This window comes from Chiroxiphia lanceolata, chromosome 1, assembly GCF_009829145.1.
Source record: "Chiroxiphia lanceolata isolate bChiLan1 chromosome 1, bChiLan1.pri, whole genome shotgun sequence".
Lineage (NCBI taxonomy): Eukaryota > Metazoa > Chordata > Aves > Passeriformes > Pipridae > Chiroxiphia > Chiroxiphia lanceolata.
The window spans coordinates 48,920,069-48,945,161 of record NC_045637.1 but is presented as its reverse complement, the minus strand read 5'-3'; the positions used below and the strand labels follow the sequence as shown (position 1 = coordinate 48,945,161).

The window sequence follows — 25,093 nt, the reverse complement described above, 5'->3', positions numbered from 1 at the left end:
TTGCCTCTCCCCGATGTTTCAAAATTTCCTCAGCTTTGGAGGTGCACCAACCAGTTAAAGCAAAAATAGGTGGATCCTGGATATGTTTCACTCACCAGAAAAGAAAAGCCTGGGGAGGAGGCCAGAAAATTTCCAAGTGTTTTACAACTACAGCTCCCAAAATCAGATGAAAAGAAAATCTGGTGAGATCTGAAAACTAGAAATAATGTTGAAAGTCCAACTCACCCCTGAAATAGTACTTTTATTTGGCCACTGTGAGCAGCAATGCATAACATGCTTCTCACCACCTTGTGAGAAGCTAGTGAAAATTTATGGGAATCTGCAGCATTTCCAGTCCAACATAATGGACTCTAATGCTTTTTTTATAGACATCAATAACAATGTGTCTAGATCCACCCAAAACCCCAAAGTCAAACAAGCTTTGAGATGGAAAGAGGAATTTCATTTTTCCTCACTTTCACTGCTGAGACAGAGAGCCTCCCTCCCTTTGAGGTAATTTAATTTTCACATTATGCTTTATGGGATATCCTTTATTTACCTAATGTTTTCCTGTCAAGTCTTTTCAGACTATGAATCTTGTATATTTTATATACACAAAGGTGACTTTTCCTTCCTTTAATGACCGCAGCTTATCAGTGCAGGCAACCGATACTGGACTCATAAATATGTCACTCTTGGGTTTGCAGCAGCCCCTTCTCCTTCATAAGACTATTCCTTGCTGTTTGCTCCTCCCTTTAGTTCACTGCATATCCATGGTTTGCTCATCCCCTTGATGGTGTTGGATTCATCATTGGCTGGTATAAATAAAACACTGATTTAAGCTATAGGTGAAAATCATTGTGAAAGGAGCACACAGAGGAACGTAAGTAATACAAGGTCGGTGGAGCCAGCGCCTTCCGACTGCAATTAAATATTTCCTGTAAGTCGGTGCCAATTGTGCATCTTGTAAGAACATTTGAAAGCGGGAGCTTGAACTCTAAGGGACCCTCTCGCCTCAAAACCTGTTTCCTGTTTAACAAGATTTAACAAGTACAACCAAACGTGTGCCATCAGCAACAAAAGTCATTGTAAACGGCTCCAGTGTGCAAAGGTGCTGGGTTTCCTCTCGGTCCCAAACACCTACCGACCCCATCAGGCTGTCACAGAGCGGCTGCAGCAGAGTGGCACAGTGTCCTGATGCCCAGGACTGGCACAGGCTCAAAGTTTTGCTAAGGGAGGAGGAAGGAAAGAGAGAAAAGGTAGTCTTTTTCAAGGGGGTCAAAGTTTGTTGGATGAAAGCTTCAAGACTTGGTCTTACTCTCACGGGAGTTTTCTGCAGAGGATGCAACAACATCCACTCTATTCTGTCTGCCTCTTCAGCTTGAAGCACAGCCTTCCTGCTACAAGACGTCTCAAAGACATCATTGTAATCAAAGACATCAGTGTGGTACTTGGAACAGGCTGTAGCCCAGGCTGAGCTCCCCGTCCAGGCAGAAAAGATGCCCAAAGCAGAGATCAGCCAAAGCCAGCTGTTGATTGTGCAATCAGATATGGGGAAACTGGTCATGAGAGCCCCAAAGTTTAGGGGGTCCTCCTGATTGTGAATGCAGTGGGGACACTGAAGACATGTTCACTGTGGCCAGGCACTGAGAACACAGTCCTGCTTCCTAGAGAGCTGTAAGTGATAGGAGATGTCTATACATGTGTGTGTGTGTGTGTGCGTGTGTGCGTGTGTGTGTGTGTGCGTGAGTATATACATATACACAAACACATTCATATGTAAGATAAATATACATGCAAAAAATGTGCATGCTTATATATTTACATACATCTAACTGGTACAAATTTCTCTGCACTATGTATATATCTCCTACCAGAAGCTTTTGTAGCATACTCTCTCTACCTCTCTCCCTAATTAAAAAGGTCTGGTACTTGGGACGAATCTTCTGGTTCTCCTGAGTAACAGCAATAGCAATGATGGGAGCAACAATCCCATAAGTTTGCTGGAAACCACAGAGGCATTCATACAATGAAAGATACATGTCTGACCAAATTTTCCAAGTGCATAGCCCACACCTTTCCTCTCATCTGCAATCAGCTACTCTTTCCACCTCTGCCATCCTTACAGTAGCCAACAACCAGGGCAAGGTCTGCAAGCAAAGGGAGGACAGGGATGGAAAAGAGCGGAAGAAACGATGTAAAGTGGAGCCTAATGTGATTGAGACAGCTATGTCCTTAAAACTGCTCACACACTGATCAAAGTCTTTCAGCCATGGATGTTAAAATGAGAATAATTTTCTTTAAGGAGTTCATGAACCTGATATATAAGAGATATTAAAAGTTATTTTCTCGTTGTCAGGGAGGAGGAAAAGCTTGGGAATTTGATGCAGACTCCTCAGCTATCTAAGTGGGCCAACCTTTATTCGAAATTATGGGATATAGTTCAAGTTCAGAGAGAACAGCACTCTTCTGAGAGAAGTCCCCTAGGTCTTCTCCTAGATTGCTTGGGTCATGCTCAGACGGGAGCCAACTCTGCCCTCTCTGTCTCTGCGATGCAGTGTCAAAACAATGGGCCCATGCTTCAAAGGAAGGTGTCCATAAGGTCCTCACCCCCCAAAGTGGAGATGTGCTGGCATCCCTTCATTGTGGCTGAGGAGTGGACAAACCATCAGATCCTCTGGATTGGTCTTTCCTCTGCAAGCTTCACCACCATGGCTTGAGTCACTTCCCACGCGTGATGTCCCAAGATTAGCCTCTCTAGTGCTGCCTGGAACCCAGGAGCCCTCTCTAATGTAGGATCAAGCAAGAACAAGGCTCAAGCAAGAGTGTTCAAACAGCTGGCCTGGACTTTATTGGAGCAGGTACCTGAGGACCTATCAATATCCTGCTTGCACCACCAGTTGTGCTAAGATGGCAGATGGATGCTGGGCTGTAGGTGGTTGTTTTCACTGCCTTGAGCCGGTCACGCCCTATGTGCATGGGTGATGAGAGGTCAGAGAGGCATCTCCCCCACGATGCACGCAGGCAGGCTCTGCAGCCGTGTTTGCTTTCCAGGTTTTATCAACCCAGACGTTGCCAACCACCGCATTCACCCCACACTGCAGCTTGGGCCACCATTGTGCAACTCTGAGGAGAGCATCTGAGGATGTCCCTGGGACCACCAGGCTCTGTCACCCTGTCCCAGGCTTGCTGACAAGAAGTCTGTTGCGCTATTTGCTCCACAATCCCACTCCTTCCTAAAAGCTGACAAGTGGGGAAAGCTGGTTGGTGCTGTGACCACTGCAAGCCAACAATTCCATCTGGGATAGAGCTGGAGTTTGGCTGAAATGGATATTGTTCCCAGTTACTCTCATCTAGACGTAGAATCACCTTCTGACACAAAAAGGGGGTGTGAGCCTTCTTTGGTGCCTATATGATGAGGTGTCTAGCTTCATCATCCTAAACTGACTCCAAAATCCCATGTGAAACCAAGACACTGTACGATGATCTGCTGACTTCAGCAAGGCCATCCATGCTGGCTTATCACAGCACAGGGGCAGAAGTGCAATGTTCTGGGATCCTGGGATCTGGCACAACAAGTAAGAGTTTTGGGCACTTCTCCAGGGCAGGAGCCTGCAGGAGGAAGGTAAAACTCCTGCTTGTGAAACCAGTGGTTCAGTCATGCAGCTTGGAGGAGATCTCACAAAATGCCCATGTGCAAAGCAGTGGCACAGGGGAAGACTACATGTCATCACCATCCTTAAAAGGGCTTTGATTTGCAGTAAATTTGCACCAAAGGGCCATAATAGAAGTGCTTCAGGCACCATTAAATCATGACAGCACCTGTAAACTGAAGCTGAGCTGGTTCATTCGGCATTAGATGCTGGATATAGGAAGGAGGCAAAGGAAGTATCTACCAGCCTGAGGAGCCTGATGCCTCACTAGATAATATACAGACAGTATAAAGAAGAAAGGAAAGCTGTAACATATTTCCCTTGTACATATGAGAAACTGAGGTACGTTGAGACCCTGTTCTCTGAGAGTGTGACTTGGATTTATATGAGGTCTCTGGAGCACAGCTGGGCATTAAAATCAGAAACTGTGTCTTATGTCTGTACTCAGGAGGAGGAGGGAATGAATTGACTGGCAAACATTTCCAGACAGACGGTGGAGCGGATTAGTACAAAAGAGGATGCAGATCTCGGCCGTTCAGCTGCCAGCAGAAAGGAGGGGGAGTATGGTTAGGCAGCTGGTTGAGAAACAGGTGCAGAGAAGGTTTCCTGATATCTGTGCTGTCATCCTGCTTTGAACCCTCAGCTCCCTAGTAAATCTTCCCTCTTGGAACTCTCTCATCAAAGTTTCATTTCCTCACGTTCCTAAAATAGTTCTTGATAAGCAACCTGTCGTGCTGGTAAAGCCCTTTTGGTTACTTTCCTAGAAATCTATTTTCATGTTTTCTCCCTGGGCTTCAGCTGCTTGCATTCCCATTCGGGGAAAAAAAAATGATAAAAAGAAATCCAGCCAAGGCTTAACACAACAAGAAGGTGAAATGTTTATGTTTAGTAGCACAGCAGGACCTTGTCTGTCAACTGAATTTCCAAGCAATGCCATAAAACTTGTACCTAACCATAGAGTCAGGGAGAAGAAAATATGAAAATATACTCTTACCATGTTAAAGATCTGCAGGAAATACAGACTTTTCACTTTCAGCGGCTTCTTGCAGGGCATTTTATCTTCACACTACAGTCAGAGATGGAATAAAGCACAGGTGCTCAAGCTGCTTAAGGCACAAGGGGAGCCCTTGTGCAAGTGCTCTTTCCATACTCAGTTCAGAGACACCCTGGGCCTGCACTGGCATAAGGCTCCTGGGCAATCCCAAATGCTGGGGGAAGCAAAATGGCAGAGTACATTGGGACTAAGGTGACTAAATGAAATTGTAACCCAGTCCACATCCAAATCATCCCCATCTCATTGAAAAGTAATGTGGAATAGCTGCTATCCCCAAATAATGAATTGAGCCAGAACTCCTCCCTCAGCTTTCTGATGCCCACAGCATTATGTTGTCTCATGGCTCTCGCCTGGAAAAGGTTTTGACACATCTATGAAAGTTTGCCTAGGGGAAAGTTGGCCTTCCTGCTTAGCAGGGCAAGAGACTTTTTCAGAGACTCATAACACTGTGGCAGCCCAAGACTATTACAGGAATGGGGGTGCTGGAGGGAATACAAAGTTTGTGGGTGGAGAAGCACTTGATTGATTGTGATCTTTTCAGGTCAGCTAACTAGCATTCCTTGGGGCAAGTGCAGAAGTCTCTGTATAAAAAAGCTACAGTAAGAGAATGAGAGGTGATTTTACTGGCATAGCACCAAAAAGGGATAAAAAGTTTGATCTGGAGTGATTGGGGTGCATTATAGTATAAGAGTGGATCATCTGATGAGAATATCCAGTTCTCTTCCTCTGAGTTCAGACAGAAGCTTTGCAACTTCTGAGGACCAGGAAAACAGGTATCAGAACTGTTGATTTTTCTTCTGGATGATATTTAACTGATTTTAGGTGTTTAACGACAGAAGAAATAACTAGTGCCAATTCTGAGGCTGTTGTCAGAGAATTTGTTTTCACAAGATGTGCCAGGACTATTTCATAGGATGAGAAAGGCTGAAAGGAAATTGTGCTAAAAGTGACCTGCTCATGGCAACCCTACTTCTAATACCTTAGCAGTGTGGGGCAAAACTGGAAGCCTGATGCAGGTAAGGGCTGTCTGGAGCCCTCAGAACAACTTATCCAGCCTGTTCCTTTGGTCCTGGTATCTTTTTCTCCTGGGAACCTCTTGGCACTCCAGACTGATATTGCAACCTGACACATCTGCCATTTCTTTCAGGGCTCCTCTCACTTGAAGATATAGTGGCTGGGAAGAAATTGCTGTTTCCCCAATGCATCAATCTTTCCAGTGCTGATTCCCTAACCACCCCAGATACCTGCACCATTTTTCACAGGTGACAGGCAAGGGACGTGTGTGCACAAGCATGCAGCAGGTCTGGAGCAACTCAGTGCCTCCAGGAAGCACCGGAGAGACTGTGCCTGGCTGTGTGGGCTTCATGAGGAAGGGGAGGCAGTGCCCAGACCTCTGCTCCTAGTTCAGGAAGGTACAGGAGATGTGAATTGGATTCTGAATGGAGATGTGGAAAGAAATTCACAAGCTTTAACAATATTCCTAAATAGATAAGTCATCACAGTGTATCTACCCCACTGGCAAACAGCATATTTCTGTTTGATTTTCATGTATTTCTTCCCACTCAAGTCTCACACAAACAAAAAACAGTGCCCCCAACTTAGCCCAAAGGTGACCTCTGGGCAATACAGCCTCAGAAGTACCCAAACTGCACACACCCTAAACATAGACACACATTTTTCTAGAGTCAAGAAGTCTTTTGTGTGGGTTTGCAGCAACTCAGAGGCATTTGGGAGGGAATCAACCAGGAACCAAGACAGTAATTCCTCTAGTGTACATCAGATCTTAACAAAATAGCCTTGTACCCTGCTTCACCCTTTGTGCTCAGAAAACCACCTTGTAACCAAAGCCTTGTTTCCCTGGAACCAGAGAGATCCACTGTATCACAGACTGTTCTAGAAAATCACATTCATTTGGCCTGACTACAAAGTATGGATCAAATCACCATCTCATTTGGGTTAATGGTAGCTTCTCATTGTTTCTCACAGTTTCTCATTAGGTCTCATGGCAGCACAAGAAAGCTCCATTCCAAAATGCACCTAGGAGTTTTATTTATATTATCTTAGAATTTAAACATTTCAATATGGAATATTTAAGCATCAGTACTGTATAATTTTCCAGTTTACTGAAGATGGGTTCCCTAGTGATGGCAAGGGGCTCCTCTCTGGTGCCTGAATACCATTAAGAATGTTTGTTCCCTCTTGTCTTAACCTTAATAATTGCAGTAAATTGATTTTAAATACTGAATCGGGAAAGCCTGCAGAAATTAATTACTTTTTTTGTGCATATTGCACATATTAAACATGCAGAATGAAGAAAATTTAGAGTCATCAAAGTACAATTTCCAAACAGACTTGCATCATTAAAAAGACATTTAGCCTCGACATTCAAGGTTAAGTTTGTTCCCAGATGATGAGGTAATTTAGTAAAATAATAAAGCTCCCATTAAACAAACCCTGTAATAGAACTGAGCCTTAGCGGCTGCAAAGGAAGGAAACTGTAACTTCTGTCAAAGCACAGAGATGAGATTAGCTTTAATAAAGCATTCCTCACAAAGCAGAGTGATAGTATATGGGAGAAGGCACATCCAAATAACTCTCATTTCCACAGTGTTTCCTCTCAGATATGGGCTTTTTAATTAGCCATCGGAAAGAAAACTGAAAGTGTACTTTCTCCTTCTCAGTTTCTCCCTGACTATTAATCTCTGTGCTGAAAACAGTGCCACCAGTCCATCTTATTGTTATTAGGTAGTGGAGACATAAAAGAACTACATTCATTGTTCTTATCGCAGCCCAGAGGTATTTCCTTTGTGTTATGAGGAGTATTTTGATTAGTTTTGGCTGTGTCTGCAGGGAAGACACAGTTTACATTTTCCACAGCTAAAATAATTTCTAGAAATATAAAAGTTCATTCCAGCACTCGGCAATATTTATTGGTGGGCTTTAATTGCTGAGAGGTTTCATTGCTGTGCCACAGCTGTTCGCTTTTTAACTCCTCTTGATTTCATGACTACATTGACAGTGGATTGTTCCTGGAGTGGGCTGCTGATTTTTAATGAACCATTTGTTTGATTCATCAAGGATGAAACTTTTCTCCCCTGTGAATGCATTATCCATTGACAGATGTGGATAATCACACATTTGCAGACCCACAGAGATCTTCCCTTGGGAAGGACCTCAGAGGGGTAACAAATCCATTTTTTCCTATGTCTTGCCTTCTCCTAGGGTGTTTAACCTCCTTTTAAGAGCACAGGTGATGGCAATTCTCCAGTTTTCTCTGGTGGATCTTTAACATTGCCTGTACCTTTCATCTACCAACAGAGACAAAATATTCCTTTTCTCTTTGCAGCAGCCTAATTTGTATATTTGAAGCCCATTACCTGAAGACCCCCTTACTTTTTCCTTCATTTGATGAATCAGCCTTGAAATACTCAGTTTCATTTCAGACAGTGCAGCAGGTGGGACTTGAGCCCACATGGCAGTTGCCACTGCCAGATGCTCTCACTCCTGCTTGTGTTCCATGTTCTCCTGCAGCCAGGATGGTACAAGGGAACCACTCACAGCGTTGTGCTGGGCAGGAGCTGCTCTGCCAACCCCATTTCCTACACACAGCCCAGGGTACACACACAGGTAGACAAGCAGTTGCGGCACTTTGGCCTTCCAGTAGGAAAAGCTCCCTGACAAATCAGTCACAGTAATTCAGGATAACATAGCTCTGTGGTTTCCCTATGGCTTTTTAACACATGGAGGGGAAAGGAAAGAGTAATGTTCTCCTTCTCCTTTGCTGAAATAAGATATGATGGCTGGGCTGACAGCCCCCTGGTAAGAGCCATGACAGCACCCAAAGCCCAAAAGAAAGTTTGCAAGAAACATTGTTGCTTACCTGTCCCTAAAGTCTCATCAGAGAGAGACGGAAAAAAAAAAAAAAATACGGTGCTTCACAGGTGTGTAGGTTTTGTTTGAGGGAGCTGATGGGAAACATAACCCACTTTTGGGTATAACAGGAGTAGCATACTCACATTTACCCTTTTCTTCTTGAGGCTGCTAATTTTGCATGACTGAATTAGCTGAGGAAACCAGATTTTAAAAAATCAAGTGCTGGCAAAGTTCCTGCTGACTCAAGGAAACTCGGGACTGCATTCTACTTTGGTTTATCTTTTGTTTCACTCACAAACTTGAAGGGAGCAGAAGGTTTAGGAGTGCTAACTGGGGATCATCAAAAGTCCCTAAGTTTAATGATAACCTATATTATTTTGCATGTGGAAAATGAAGAGGAAAAAAAAAGAAAAACAACCAACAATGTAAATGGCCCCCTGATTCATGGATTCCTGTCACTTTGGACATTTCCTACTCTGGCAGACTATGAATACAGCTGCAGATGAAGGATCAGGGTACACTTCACTGTAATATGTTTTCTGGCACTGTTATTAAGCCATCCAAGTGCTTTTACTCTAATAGCATCCAAGTTGCTATTACTCTAAACCATACAGGTCAGGCATTTGCCTCTTGAAGTGACACAAGCTTACATACAGCAGACCCAGGACAGCTTTACTCTCCTACCTGAGCCATTGTAACATCTCACAAGGGCTAGCAGCCAGACACGACCAACAGAGATGAAACTTGCTGCACCTCAGGGCTGTGGAGGCAACTGTCAGCACCCAGGGCTGACACTGGCACCCAGGAACTCAGCCACCGGGTGCCTGAACCACCCACTGCTTCCCTTTGTCACCCATATCTCCAGTCTCCATTGGATATTCAAGAACAATGCTCCTGATGTAAAGGCACTTAGATATTGTGATCTAACCCTGTATTTGTGGAAGTTCTGGAGCAGATTCCTTCCACTGTTATAGCATATGCCTCAGAAAAGTCTTTGTCTACTGAAGAAATCTCCCTGTGCCCTACGATCAAGGGAGCAATAAAAAAGGTATCTAAACAATGTGACAACAGTGCATAGTCGGCAGTGCTTGAAATCAAAACAAAGCCTTCAGGGAGCAAAACAAGCTTCCCATTCTGGAAAAATTCCTGATCTCCAGTTTCCCAAAATGCCATGGCAAAACATTATTATCTTGGATCTTCCTGTCTCTAGCCTGTGTCATTGAAATGGCCTGAATGAAGTTGCTATTTGTGGTGTGTAGCTCATGCAAAGCCTCTATCAATGAAACCACTTAATCGCTCTTCTTTGGGATATTACGCAACTGGCTCTTCTGTAGTAGTTCTTGTCAAGGCCGAGATCTTGTGACTCACTATCATGAGGGAGGCTTCTCCTTCCTGTCAGCCATAATCATAATCCACTCACTCTTGAGTCTCTGCTTGCTCCTGCAGAGGGGAAGACACCTCCTGACTTTGTTGCTAGCTTCAGGAATGCACCAGAAATTATTGTATTCAAATGAGGATAGAAAGGTAAGGCTCCTATAAGAAACTGCAGGATGGGGGTAATGGTAGACAAAATTCCTTATGCTGTTCATTAATATTGAGTCATTTATCAAATAACTGTTTGGGAAGTATTGCTACAGCTCAACTGGGAAAGTCTATAGCCAATGCTGTATTTCTAATAGATGCTAAAGTAGTGCCAGATAGCATTGTCACCCAGAGAGTTGCCTGTTGCGTCATTCGTAAATTTAACCCTTACCAGAGGCTACCTCAGGCTTGAGCCATTCTGTCATGAAACCTCATTGAGAAGCCCTGTTCATAAGTGCATGGTTCTATCCGTTCCTCTCTTTTAGTGTAAAGCAGGTATTTTAAGCTCTGTGGTGTAAAATTGTGTTTCTAAATGAAGGCTGGTATGAACAATCTCCCTTAAAATCTAGAAAATTAGTTGTTCAATTGATTCCGTTATTAAACTTTCTGTCCAACAACACACTGCTAAAATTCAGGTGCTCACTTCAATTCATGTTAAAGGCATTTAGATTTGAAGGTACTTAACATGTTGGATATAATAACAACAACAATTTTAAAAAAAAAGCAGACGAGCTGCCTTATACTGCATTTTTGCGAGGTTTCTGTAAGTGTGTGCTGCTGGCAGCTGTCAGGAATGGGATGTGAGGTGAGGGAGGTCTTCAAGGGCTCAGTCTAGCATTTCTTTTCTTGCTGCAGATTTTTCAGGTCTCTTTCTCCATACTCTACTGTCTTTCTCTTTTCACCTTTTTTCCTTCTAGCTCCAGCGGAGGCCCTCTCCTCCTTGCTAGGCACTGAGGCTGTGTACTGCCTCCCACACTCCATTTGAAGCTCAGTGTATTGGGTTATAAGCCATCTAGCAAAGGGTGTTCACTTCAGGTGGGCAGTCAAGCTGAATCACAGCTTTTGAAGATCTGCTGCTTTGGTTATACCAAATTTTGTGACAGCTCATGAGGTCTGCTTTATCGTGGCTGCTTCCTGCTGGCCCAGCAGCTTCAGTAAGACAAAGGGAATAGTAGTTTTACCTGTGAAGCTACCAAAGCAGTTTTCATCTCTTGCTCTGTCAATGTTTACTGGCTCTGCCAGCTACCAGAGCTTTTTCCACTGCATACCTATAGAAAAAAAAGTCCAGAATTTTTTTTTATGGGGTTCACCCAATCTGTCAGTCCAAGAACCACTTTTACAAGAAGTGCATGATGCACACCCACCTCAATGGTGGTGGAACAGAGCCCAGCAAAGCTCTGCAGGGTGCAGATGAAACATTCCCTGGCTCACAGTGAGACAAAAAGGTGATAAACAGCAGCACCTGGGAAACATTCCCCTTCCCACCTACCACCACCACCTTCTCTCTCTTGAAAACACAAACAAGCCAACCCAATTTGCATTTTTGTAGCTGGGAGTGATTGCTAGATTAATGAGCACTGCTATTTATATCTAAATAATCACAGTCCTAAACAACTGCTTGGAGGCATCAGTAGGGAAGGTATGTTTCTGGGCAATGATTTTATGAGGTTTGGGCAGCACTTGCCATCAGAAGGAGAAAAACACGTCTGAGTTACAAAAAAATGCTTTAGCATATTTTTGACAAACTAAGGGAAGCTGGAAGAAGAAAGTTATGCTAGCAGTGTATGCAGACTTGGCTTGCTTACCAGAGTATGCTGGCCTTAACACTGTTCAGAGGAAATACTTTCGCTAAGCAGCTTCCTTTAACTATCTTAGTTACCACAACCCTGCTTGGGACTTCAGCATTATGCTGTACTGCCCAAATACATAGGGTACCCATCATTGTTCCTCCCAGGCCAGAGTGTGTAAAGAGCCCTCGCAAGCCAGCCATGCCCTTGCTGCCTTTGGCCGAGTTTCTGCAAAGAGAATCTCTTGGCTTAGCGCGGAGCTTGCAAAGCCACTTAAATCTCTCTGACCCCTTAATGAAGTTTTTAAAAGGGCTTCATAAATCTTCATCACTAAGAACTGCTTAAAGCCCTGCAGGGTTTCTCTAGTGGCACTAACAACTAGAACAAGTAGACAGGCTCAGATATATTTATTGCATTCATCTTCATTATTCCATGGGTTTTCCTTCCTTATAGTCTTTTACACAAGCTGCAGCCAGGAAAGGGAGCTCAGGAGTGGGAGCTCTGATTCAACACTGACATGTCGGATCAGTTCTCTTCTTGGGAATGTTTTCTGTGCAGGCAGAACTGCATATTTGTCATTTATCCTTCCTTATTTAAATCACCATGTTGTTCTTCATTTGGGAAAGAACCTCATTTTTGCCTTTCCTGTGAAAACATACCGCAGGTCACAACCTGACAGCTCCAAAATGGATTAGTTGTCTGCCTGCCCTTCTGGGTTCTTTTTCTTGGAATTTTGGCTGACTTTGGTAATGGCTTTTTATGAGTAGCATCAGTATTCTCTGAAATAACTTGCAGCTTGATGGATATGTAAGGATTTCTAGGAAAATACATTGTTTTTTAAAAATTTTTTTGCATGCCATATATCGTGCTCTCCAGAATGTGTAGATTCTGTATATTCCATACAGGTTGTTTGGTGCTTTACCTCTGTGAAGTGAGGACAGAAAAGGCATGAAGGAGGTTAACGGATAAACAGAAAAATACTCCAATGCAGGTAAAGTCCCTGAAATCAGTGAGACCCTTTGAAGAAATAGTTCCAAGGCTAATTCTGAAGACAATGGACTAAAGCTCTATTGAGTTCTTAAAGGATTGGAGGTCTTTGTAGTCCAGCCAAGCTTGGGCTACTCCATTCCATCACAAAATCATGCTTTTGTGAGCTAGATGATTTTCAAGGTTGACTTTTAATTTGGCGTTTTGTTTATGACATGAGGATAGAGTAGAGTGCCATGGAAGTGCTCCTTTAGAGCCATGGCGATGTTATATTATTTTAAATTTATTTGCATTACAAGAAGATCTGCAAACCTCAGGGAGGACTGGAACAGTGCACATGGAGCAGAAGAGAAGTAATATGCTTGTGCAGGCAAACAAGGTCTTCTTACTGAAAAGTTTGACACTGAAGTCTTAAATCTGCCAGAAGTGCCAGTCATCACGATTAACAAAATCATCCAGTTTCCTAGTCTAGGTCAAGACTGGCAGGAAAAATAAAGGCTTATGAACATGGTGGAGACTCAAAAGCCAGACTGTGATGTGTATGTAAGGTAGGTTACCTGAGGCATTAAAGGAGATCTCCAAACTCACTTGAATTGGTGTTTCTTCCATTGACTTCAGTGGATTCTAGACGATATCATGCTATGATGGTGTCACATGTGAACCAGTCAGATAATTGGTTTTAATACAGGAAACTGTAGGATGGGTTATATGATGCATCGTATTGTCTGCTCTACAATGCATTGGTTAATAACCAATGTGCTAGGGACACACTTTTACCCTAATGGGTATAAGATTAGATATTATCTGACTTCCCCTATGCTTAAAGGCTATGCAAGTTCACCCAAGTGCTTACACAGGTGTTAACAAAAATTCGAATTGGGCTGTAGCTTTCAAGTCCTCAAAAGACAAAAAGCACAGGCAGGGGACCTGAAGAAGTCAAAGGGCCGCCATAGCCTGAGGTCCATAAAACGTCAGGAAGTTGGAGAGATAAGAAAGAAGATTTTGGCAAGTGACTCATGGCCTGTGCTTTAAGAAAAGATGGAAGAATCCTAAATCATGGCCAAAAGGACCTGGCAGAAGTTCTTACTCAGTCCTGAGTCACATACACAGCTCGATCCTTTGCATGTAAGCAAAACATTTAAAGCTGTGATCCTAGGTGGCTTCTGTCCTATGTCCAAGGCATTGTCACTGACCATATGCTGCTCCTAACCCTGTCCATTTAAGCCTTCCCCTGACTGAAAGTTAGCCATCTAAATGTCTGTAAGCCTCATGATTCAGCTGAGGCTTCACTTGCACTGTTTCCCAGTGATATAGCTCACATGACTGCAAATCACTAATGTAAATGAACCAGGCTGGGGTAGGAAAGTAACACTGGTCCAGCACTTCTGCACTAGGAATTTGGAGCAGAGGTGCCTTATGGCTATGAAAACAGACAGGAAAGGCAAAGTTTAAGTTCATACTGTGAACTATCACACCATAGTCCCATGATACACTGCCTTTGGCAGCTAAGCTGCTGCATCCAGCTCCTGCCCCAGATGTTTGTTCCCACCTCTAGCCTGCAGTTTGTCACCTCCTCAGTCATGCCAAAACAACTGTGTGTACAGCAGTTCTTAAATCAGCACACTGAGGTGATGGAAGTTAAAAATAAACTCTTTGTGGGAGGAAAAGAGGGAGAGCTATTTTTAATTGTAATAATTTCAATGGTCTTTCTTCCAGTGTGGGCTCACAAGGAATTTCATTAACACAACTGGGAGAAGGCAGTGGATTGCTGCACTGGCTGGCACTGGAGTGACTCCTCCAGGCAGAAGATTCCCTCCTGGCAGAGGGAGAGGATTTTTTAAGCCAGGATTGCATCGAGGCCAATGTGCTATAGAATTGTACCTTCCAATATGCACAATTATGTCTTCCCTGCCTGGTTCAAAACCAGACTCGGGTATCCCAGGCTCTCCATTTGCTATTCTGTCTCCTAGATCGTCTTAGCATTCATTTTAAAAATTATTGTATGCAAGCCAGCATTACTACTAACAAAAACAAATAAAGAGACACTGAGGTTTTTTCCTGTTTTATAAACAAATACCCCTTATAATCATTCTGAATACTAGCCTCCTCCACAATTTGTTATAGTACGGTTAGATGTCACCCATTAAAGTCTATTCAAAATGCACAGCAAACTGAGCATAAAAAACATCAGAAGAGATTAAAAAAATGTTTTATTTAAAAAAGTTCATTACATGATCAAGAAATGAAATACTTATATGTTACTTAAACAGCATTAGAAGTTTAAGGAAAAACATCTGAAAAGGGTTCAAAATGTTGCAGTGTAGCTACAATCTGGAAATTCACAGAATAATTCAGCAACTTACTTTGTTTTGGCCTTGGTCATTTCTGTGCTTTGATGAGCTTCTCTGTGAACAAGTAAGTGATATGTGCAAAGCCTTGGTTATCTCTTATGTTCAGGCATCTCAATGATTCACTTCTGTTTGAACAGGAAACACATCTACTTGCATCCAAATGTTCCTGCTACGTTTCTCCAGAGGCTCTGCACTATTGAAGCCTGTAAAATATAGACAGCTTTCAAACTGCTGTCCTCTTTTAAAATAAGTACTTTTTTATGTGTGTGTTTTCATGTTTTTCTGTGATATTGAGTGAGTTTCAAAGCTCTTCTCAGGAAAATGGGGCAGTAGCTTAACTTCCAGCACACAGGAAAATGAAGTAGTATCCTGAGTCCCATACCAATGCATCCTTCTTTGGGACTCATGATCCATGTGCTGGATCGCACCAGTCCCTGGGTGCTTGGGTGTATGGGCAGGATTCAAATTTAAATTACTAGGGTCTGAGTATGTTTAGTATATCCTTCAATTCTCTTTTAATAAAGAGAACCAAGGTGACTCAGTTTTGTATTTAGATGACATAATTGTCTCATGAACTCTGTACAAATTACCTCTTCTCTGTATTGTTTTTGCAGTGTATTATTTTGCTTGAATAATATGGCACATATCCAGTGAATATTGCAGTCAATAAAGTACCTTGGTTTATAGTTTGATGGCCCACAAATGAATAACTGACATCAACAAGAATAATTAGGTCACTACCCTTTTTAGCACCATCAGTACTCTTCATTTAGAACACTGAATTTATTTTTAATTATTAACACATTTCCTTAAAAGCTTATTTTTGTGAGTTTTTTTATTACCAAGAGGTAACCACAGATGAACTGTTTTGCTCAGCTTTCAATGAATTTGTGATTCTAAGGTTGACATTAGAGCGTAATGATGTAAAGGAAATTGCATTTTACTGCATTCTAATTAAACAGGTAAACTTGTTGTAGGCCTTTCTCCAGCGAAAGTCCCATAGGAGTCTGATCCTTCATCACTAGATTTTATTTTCTTCTTCAGCTTTGCACAGCAGGTTTCTCTCTTCCAAATAGAGGACTGATAAAATAATTTAATCTGTTAAACAACGTATTTTTGACACTCAGACTGACAGATACGGGAAGTATCATAGTGCTGAATAACATAAAGGATATGCATTGTTATTCCTCTTAGTAAAGTGCAATTCTAGGTGTGCTGGATTCTGCTTTTATGCAAAGAGTTGGGTTGGTCCAAGGTAGCCTGTGAGCCAACCAGAGCCACTGAAACCCCATGGGTTTGTTGGCCATAGCTTTGTGCCTGCTTTGGGGGTATGGACCCAAGACAGCACTTCTTCCTTGTGCTGAGGAAGAGCACATTTGGGGGCCGTGTTTTCACCTGGGCCCTGCTGCCGTCCAGGGATGCAGGGACTGAGTTGTACACCCCATCTTCCAAGCAGCAAGGACAATGGTGGGTCCTTCTCTCCTTGCATTGCACCTGGGCAATGGCACTCCCCCTTGTTACTGCAGCTCTTGCTGAATCCAAACTTGTATTTTTTCAGTTCGCTTAGCTACAGTCACAGAGCCCTGGATAGGATTGTCCCCATCACTCTCCCCCCTTCTCATACACTTAGTATTTTTCTCCAATTCTACCCTCAATCATAACAAAATGTTTAACATATCCTACTTTCACTGTAATAATGCTGGCTATATCCAAAAGGCCCAGACGACGTGAAGAATTCACCCAAAAATACTCACATCAGCATTCAGCCAAGCTCTTGTAGGGTTTGTCCTGCTGACTTGGTCCAATCCTGGTTAATTCATAGGGCTTCCTTTTCCAGTTGAGCTTTAATTGTTTGCTTTCCAGTTCTCTCCATGGGCTCAACCTAGTCAGCTCCATGCTCCACAAGTCCAAATGCTGAGCTAAGGTTAGCATATTTCAGTATAGAGTATTTTTACCCTTCCAGTAGCTACAGGTCACAATCATTAGTTTCTCCTATCTACACTTATTAAAAGAAACACTTGTGAAAGATATGTCACCGTCTGGACCTCAGAGGTACATGTAGTTCCAAGCAGGCACAAGAAAAACATGTTTTTTCCATTTCTTGCTAGCAGAAATTAGGTTAATTTCTTTGGAAAACTCCTTCTAAAGGAAACGTCATTCAACAATTCTGTTGAAGTTATCAAAAGCAAAACCAAATTGATTTGAAAACAGCACAGATCACAGATAGAGCTTGTGAGATGAGTAGGTACTACTCATAGGTAGTAAGAACTAAAATAAGAGTATAGCATTAATTCTCATTTTAGGCTGAATTATACTCCTCTCCAGTTCCATGAGTGAAATATCTTGGAACATATTCATGTTAGGCTCTACCTTTTCCAGAAAAAAAAAAAAGTTTTAAAATTTCAAACCAGAGTACAGACAGCAGTTTCAGCCAGTTCAGGGGTTGTTGCTTTCCCTGTGTTCTGCTGTCCAAGTTGAAAACAAAAGTTTTGCTGTAGTTTCTGGTGGCTAAGCAGGGATCAGGAGCTGAGGTTCTTGGCTTCTAGTTCAGGCATGAGAGACCTTTCCTGCCTACCCAGCTGTAAGCCTGTTACCAAACTGAAAGAGAGAGGAAAATGCAAACCACTTTGTCTGCCTTCTCAAGATGAACCTCGTTGCTAATTTGATTCCAAGTTGATTTTCTTTAAAGGGTGAAATAATTCAAAAAACAGCACAAAAACTTTATTTTGGATAAAATGAAACATTTTGATTGATACGAGCTTTTTTGAAGGCAAATAGTTTGGCTTAGTATAGAAGATGAAACTCTTTGATTTAAGTAATGCTACATAAAGCTGTTGTCACTACAGCCCAGCTGGAGATCTGTGGGGAGTGGTACTGCATAGGGTGTCACATATGGGGTGCTTGGAGGAAAGCCGAAAGTAGCTAGGGAAAAGTTGTCATCTCCCAGCACTCCCAGGCTCTGACAGTCCCACCTCTGTTGGATTTATCTGTGGCACCAAGAGATGCCACTGATGTCAGTGCTCACTGCTGTCCTTTCTGCTGGGGTCACTGGCCCCCAGAAGTAAACGCAATGTAAGTTTATAAGGGTGTACTGGTCATAGAGCTGGATCTGCCATCTTTAGTGTCCATGCAACAGCACGACATCTGCATCATAAAGAGGTGCTGTTAAACCTGACAGAGCCTGACATAAATCACAGAGAGCATCTACATTACCTTTATTATTAAGTTCATTACAGGAACTATGGTAGCTGCTGAGTTAGGGCTGATTGGGTTTGTTTGGGACCAACAGCTTCCAAGCTGTGACAGCAGAAAACTTGGCATTAGCTGACCAAATGTGCATCTGGAGTTTTTAACAGAATCTGCTTAAAGCCAACTTAGTTAAGTTAAAACCACGACTTGAAGGGCCAAGTGGCAATTCTTGTTGTGAACTTCAGAACAGATCCATTAGCAAGGTTTATTGCTTCAAGAGGAATTTCCATGGAGGTCTGTGGCACTGGCTTTTCATGCTTAAGTCATCGTGGGACAAATTCCAGCTGAATGAGTAGCCTTAGACAGTTTTAGTATCTGGAGAAATGAGCAGAGACACAGAAGCAGGGCTTCTTTGTAAGCCCTGTTTCACATGCACTATCAACAAAAACAGCCTACAGTAACATCACAATGCAAATGCACTGCTGCAAAGCAAATAATACATGTGAATTTATAGTAACACTGGGTTGCTTCTTTGGGGTTTTGTTTTTGTTTTTGCATTATTTCACAGGCGAATATTAAAGTTGTGCGTGGCTAAACTTACGTTTGATGGTCACCGGCAAATGCTAAAAGCATGATCCACATACCATCCATGATGGATGTGGATGTTAGTACAGGCAGAGGATGTTAGCAGCAACCCTCTGAAGTTATCCTGTAATACTGTTGCATGGTGTTATCTTTAGAGTTTACTGAAAGTGAGCAGGTCCTTTTTTTTTCTCCTTGGATATAGTAGTCACTCTACAGCCTACCATCACACTGATTTACTCTGAGGATTGTTACTTCAGAAAAAGGCTGCTGTCTTTATCCACATTAAGAATACAAAAAACCCCAACCCCCCACCCAAAAAAAACCCCAAACCCGAGTAATATCAGAATTACACCTATCTACTTTGTTACGGTGTTCCATCTGTAATACTAAAACTATTATGTCCATTAAGAAAGATAAATTAAGAAAGTGTTTGTATGCAAAAATATAAAAAATAACAGCATGAAAAATGCCTTATGTATATCAAACTACACTACTTCTTGCTCATCTAATTAGAATTAAAAGAAAGTCGTTTGACTCCTTAAATTTCAGTCATCTGAATTTTAAAATCGGTCAATAACAGCAGGGGAACAGTACATTATAACCACCTAGTTTGGGAACAATCGGCTTTTTAATTGTTCTTTTTACTGTTTGCAAATACTGGTGTCCTTTAATACTGAATTATAAATTCAACATGAGCGGCAACAACGACTGCATAAATCCAACCTTTTCCTAAAGTAATCGAAAGGTGCGACTTAATTGCACGCCCTCTTTGGTCCTGGAGGCTTAAGCGAAATGGATAAACACTGCCAGCGATTACATGAACGAAATGGAATTGCGATATTCCCACGGCAAACGTATATATTTGTACTTTTAACTGCAAATAGAAGGCTATGTCCGCGAAGCCATTAACACCTAGGGTAAGAAAGGCAAAAGGGAAGGCGTCGCGTCCCCGGAGGTGAATTAGCAGCATTGCTTATCTTCGGGCCGATGGGGATGGGACCTGCACGGCCGGGAACTGCCTCCGCGGCTCCCTTCGACACCTCCATCTATCAAACGAAGGGCAGAGCCAGCGTCTGCGGGGATGATAGGCCAAGGGGGGGTGCACCCATTTTGCCTGTCGGTGGGACCCCACACGTCTCGTCGGAAACCTCTCCTCATCTCGGTCTGCATGCTACCTCCCGTGGCATGCTTAATGCATACCTTCCGAAGGCAGGAGTCATCCACTTACTTTTGATAGCAACCCGGAGCAAGGCTATTAATAGGCTATCTAATTACCCCGATCTACTAACTCTGAAATCTCTGATTCTGTGATGTGGTTGTTTTGATTTGATTTTCCAATCCAGTAGGGCTTCCATTTATAGAACTGGTCAGACTCGCTCTGGAAGATATTATTTTAAAGTTTAAAATCAACTTTCATTCCAAGCAGGAACAAAGCCCTCAAATTTTGGCATTTCTCACGAAAGCAACTAGTGAAAACATTATTAGTTCGGATGGAGGGAAGCGATTTGCTTAGCTAAGATTGCGAATGTTGTTGTTTGGAGTTTTATTATTATTATTATTATTCGGCACTAGGTCTCAGACATTTCGATCAGGCAGGTAAATGGCGAGAAAAGCGGTTTCAAAAAGAAAGGCGAGAGTCTGTCGCGATGCCAAGAGAAACGGAGCGGCCCCGCCGGATCTCAGTATGGACACGCATGAAACAGAACTACTCCCGAAAAATGCTTCCAGGAGGACGCATTCATTTTGTCCTGTGGAAAACATTTAACTGGAAGATTTTTATCTGTTCTGATTGTTTATTTTATTTCCTGGGCAGAGAAGTAAGAAGACAACTAAGGCAGGGGAGTGTTGTACGGCAGGTTTCGGTGCATAAAACGATATTTCTTTCACGGAGTGCGGCAGTGGCAACAACCGTCCAGGGAGCAGCTGGTGATGGTGGATTTTACCTGTGTGGGGTGTGGGGTTTTTTTGTTTGGTTGGTTTTTGTTTTGTTTGGGGTTTTTCTGGTAGGTTTTTTGTTTGTTTGGTTGGTTTGGTTTTTTGTTTTTTTTTTTTTTTTTTTTTTTTTAAGCGAGAAAGAATGAAGTCTCTGCAACCTGTGCTGCGGGAATAGGGGCAGAGGTAGGATAGCTGATTGCAGATCGGATTTGATATCGCCTAACATCCGTGATAGGGAACGGGGGAGGATGAAGAGAAGCCCGGCGCTGAAGCGCTGGGGAGGAGAAGCGCGACTCCGTCGTGCTCCGCATCCCTCCGTATCCCTCTCTCCCACAACAACTTCTCCCAGCAAGAACACCCAGAAACTTTCCCCCGGGCTTTTCGTGTCAGATCCAGCAGAAGAGAGCCCTGAAAGCCTTCCCTGTCACCCAGGCAGGAAAAGACAGTGATCCGAGGGGTCCCCCATGGCTCCGGCCCGGGGAGCGCACCGGGCTCCCACCCCGCGGCCCCGGGCGGCGGCTCTCACCCTCCCGCCGCTCTGTCCCCTCGGCGAGGCGGCAGGACACAGGGTAGGGGCCTTTCCTTCGGCCCTTGTCTCGAAACGGGTTCCTTCACCCGAGGCACCAGAAGCCAATCCACACACAGAGTCGAAGTACTTGATTTATCTCTACAGCTGTGCGCAGAAAGGGGTTGCTGCAATTATTGTGTGTGTGTATATATATATATATATATATATATATATATATAGTATTCTTCACCACAAGACATAAGTGCAACGCAGGCCCAATGCTTCGTAGTAAGGGCATGGAGGTGCCCGTTGATAAAAGAGTCAAAATTAGGCCATTTTAGTCACCGACTCTTAAAAACCTTTAAAACTGCCGAGAAGCAGTACAACTAATCCTTAACTCATTTTCAAAGTCCCCGTGTATGAGTTTGGAAAGAGATAAAGCGCATATGCGCCCATTGGACAGAAGCATCTAAGTCATAACTATGTTTTTTAGGGTGCTGCGTGGGTCTACCTCCCAGTGACCTCGAGAGCTGGAGGGCATCGCCTTCGTCCTGTGCGCCCCAGCGGGGCTCAGCGTGCGGGTACTGCGAATCGCCGGCTCTAGGAGTCAGGTTACGCAGCAACAGGAGCCTCCTCCGCACGTTTTGTTGATTTTAATATCTCTCTCTTTTTTTTTTTTTTTTAAAGGTTGAAATCATTAACCAGCCGGACCTCGGATACTGGAGGACAGGCAAATAAAAAGAAGCTGTAGATCATTATTAAAAAAACCCAAACAAACAAACACACACACACACAAAATCCCCAACAAAACCCCAAAAACAACAACAACAACAAAAAAACCCAAAAAACAACACACACAAAAAACCCAACAACAACTCCCCCAGCCCCCCCCAACAACAACAAAACCAAACAAACAAACAAAAAACCCAAACCCAAAACAAACCGCAAAACCCACACGCTTGGACACCTATTGCATAAATGTCCATGTGGGCTCTCTGCTACCTGATGCTTATTTGAGCGTCAAGGGTTGAAAGACACCGTGGAAATCACCCAAAAGCACGCGGCAGAAGGTCACAAGTGACGGGGAGGCTGCTTACTGCAGTGGCAAGTAATCTTCTGCCCCACTCCCCACCGCTGGGCACGGCTTCAACACAGGGGAGAGCCGAACCACCGGGCAGGAGCGGGCAATGATCCTCGGAGCCTGGTCAGGGTGTCCTGTCCAGGACCGGGGCAGCCGCGGGGCCCGGAGTCTGCTATCTGCGTACAGCAAAAAGGGCTGGAGCTCAAGCCCGGCCTGTGAGCACCTAGCAGCCCTCACTAGGAGTTTCGGAGAAAGTAAAAAGAATCCCTCCTCATCCTTGAGAATTTAGGGGTCCCCCTTCCCGACGGGACACATCTGATCTGTTGCAAAGGGCACGTTCGCTATGCCCGCCCCCGTCCTTGCTGTGCTGTGTACAGGACACTGCTGCTTTGGAGGTCAATTTGATTAACCACTACCCTGAGCTCCATAGGGCTGTCCCGCCCGGCCCGAGGTGGAGGTGATGGGTGATGTCAAAGGCCCCTATCCCTCTGAAATGCCTCTTTCCCGGTGGATGCGGATTGCCCCGCCGGCTTCAGCCGCGGTGCCTGCGGCGGGAGCGTGAGCCCTGCTCGGAGCCGGCCGGCCGGCAGCTCCCCGCTGACCCGGGCGCGCCTGAGCGCTGCCGGTGCCCCCGATCGATAAGTCCGCTTCAATGTCACAGCGGCTGCGGGATGGAAACACTCCGTATCGTGGGGTGGCCTTGATAAAAGTATATTTTAAGTAGTGCGGATAAGCGAAGGGGAGAAGAGAGGCGGAGAGGTGCCGGCACGTCGCCCGTAATAACCGCTGCGCTTATCAGCCCGGCCTGAACTCCCCAGCAGTTTCTAAAGTACATTAAGTTACATAAACACGTCTCGGAAAAGAACACACTCCAACCTGCGATAGTCACCGAGGTGACCCCTCGTACCGCCTCGCACCCGAACCCGCCGGCCCCCCGCGGCCACAGCACCGCGGGAGCATCGCGGCCTGACACGGCGGGCGATGCTCGCTGCTCCCGGGGCGGCGGAGATGCGGCCGGACCGAGCCTGCCCCTCCTCCCTAGTGCATCCCTGCAAAGGGATCACGTTTGCAGAGACCCAGGAGTGGGGGAAGGAGCAACTGCTCTGCACTTGCACATGTCTGTCCCCCAACCCTTTTTTGGGAGGCTGAAGTGCCCACGAGGGAATTTGCCTTAATTGGATACGAAACTCTCTTTTTTTCCCCAATCTGCCTTCTTCCCTCTTTGGCCACAGGGATCAGGAGCGACGGTTACCTTGCTGGCACCACCTCCCCAGCGGTGTCTTCCCACAGCGAGCATCCCCCCGGCCGCAAAAATGCTCCCGCACATGCACCTCCGGGTGCCTAACCCAGGCCCGGGGCAGGACATACCTGAGAGCCTCCCGGAGCTCCGGGGCGAAAGTTACGTCAGAAGAGTGGGATTTGGGAAAGGAGTGACGTAACGAAGATTTAGGAACCGGAGACTATATTTGAGCGGTTCGAGAGCAAACCCGAAACGAAAAGGAGAGGAAAGGGGTGACTGAGAACGGTTTCCCACGCTGGTCCCAGTTTAAGCCGGGTTTTCTTATCGTATCTGTCGGAGGAAATAAAATGAAACTTGTAGCCCGGCTATAAGGTAAACAGGCTAATCGGCAGTAAAAAAAAAAGGAAAAAGAAAAAAAAAAAGAAAAAAACCCAAGGCGCCTGAAGTGTAAAACACGGGTCACTTTGGAGTCAGGGAAAGAGGTGCCTGCCTGGCCAACGCGGCCGTTCTTCTTCACAGCCACCATCAACTTTCGGGCAGACACCCCCCGGCCCGGGCAGGTTCCCACTCCCCACCCTGGGGTTACATGGGCACCGGCATGTGCCGCTGGCTTGAAAAAAACCCTCACGGTATTTCTCGCATTATATGCACCCTTACACGTGTTTGAAATACTCTCGAGTTTAAATGGAAAAGAGGTATCCAAATGACTGAAAGGAAATGCAGGGTTTAAAGCCGATTGCTCGGCGCTTTTCAGCACACAGATTTGCAGTGGCAGCACCCAAGCTGGGAAGAAGTGGTACGGGCATCGATTCCCGCGTCTTCTCCTGCTCTTGTTGCACATTTGCAGGTAAAAACCATGGGAAAATATTTTACGTTGCAAGTTGGGATCGGAAAACGAGCTGGGCGCTGGCAGACAACGAATCCCTGCCCACGATTGCAAAAGCTTATTTTCTATTTAATATTGAACCCACTAAAATACACCTAAAAATAAAAAGAAATGACTTCAACCTGGCAGGGTGACCGATATTATTTAAGGATATTATTTAGAGACAACTGACAAGAAAGAAGTATAACCTTTAATCGTACAATTTAATAGAGAAACGGTTTATCGAGAAATTGATTGTTTTCCGACCAAACGTCTGCCGTGCTATACGACAAAAATTAACGCGCATAATAAAACTTCCAAGTCACAATCGGTTCACCCACGCCGGCAGACGGGATGGCTACAGCCAGAGTTTTGCCGTACCCCCAGCACTGCACATTCTTCACCTCCCGTTCACCTTGCCTGGAAAGACCGAAAGAAAAGCTGTGCCTACCCCAGGAACGACAGCACCGCGCATCAGCAGGTTTGGGCTCGGTTTCTGTCGGGAGGGCTCATGCCTGCCGGCTGCCGAGAGCCGGGCTCTGCTCTAGTTCAGCCTTTAGCCGCCGATGACTCTTTCTGTACAAACTGATGATGACAGATATCCAACTGATAACCTCTGGTGAACGAAGTTATTTTAATTTCCA

At 44.3% G+C, this 25,093-nt stretch overlaps 1 long non-coding RNA gene across 1 annotated transcript; it reads right to left on the bottom strand.

Annotated features, from left to right (window-relative positions):
• Nucleotides 1-12,126: 12,126 nt before the first annotated feature.
• On the bottom strand, nt 12,127-25,060 carry LOC116780634. The gene is made up of 3 exons (XR_004354547.1): nt 24,901-25,060; nt 15,059-15,249; nt 12,127-12,632 (listed from the first exon to the last, which is right to left on the bottom strand). It is a non-coding gene; the product is annotated as an uncharacterized LOC116780634 (long non-coding RNA).
• Nucleotides 25,061-25,093: the final 33 nt, after the last annotated feature.